Raw genomic sequence first — 461 nt, forward strand, 5'->3', positions numbered from 1 at the left:
ATAACTCGACGAATTTGTGAAGAAGGAAACCAAGAAAAGTGCATGTAACAATAGAAAATTGTTTTTCATGTGTTTTTATATTGATGACATAATATTTAACTATTGAATGGCTCTTGGAAATTACTCGTTTCGGTCACAAGTCGAAATGTGTCACAGACAATTGCGCACGCGCAGACAGCATTATTATTTTCATATAAATAATGGCAATGCACACAAAACTAACAGCTTTGTCATTGCACACCGAGGCCTTACTAGCGCCTGTGCAAATACAGTTATTGAATTTTAAAAAGTAGAGAAAAAAAAGAACTAATAGTCCCACACTTTGCTTTAATCCATAAATGATATACAGTATACAGATATCCAGCAGATTAAATTATCTAAGAAAAATACTAAATTTTGGTTTGTATGACCATTGCGGCGGCATTTACCAAGTCGGTATTTGTTTCAAGTTCACTTTGTGA

Source organism: Penaeus monodon, chromosome 29, assembly GCF_015228065.2.
Source record: "Penaeus monodon isolate SGIC_2016 chromosome 29, NSTDA_Pmon_1, whole genome shotgun sequence".
In the NCBI taxonomy this organism is placed as follows: domain Eukaryota; kingdom Metazoa; phylum Arthropoda; class Malacostraca; order Decapoda; family Penaeidae; genus Penaeus; species Penaeus monodon.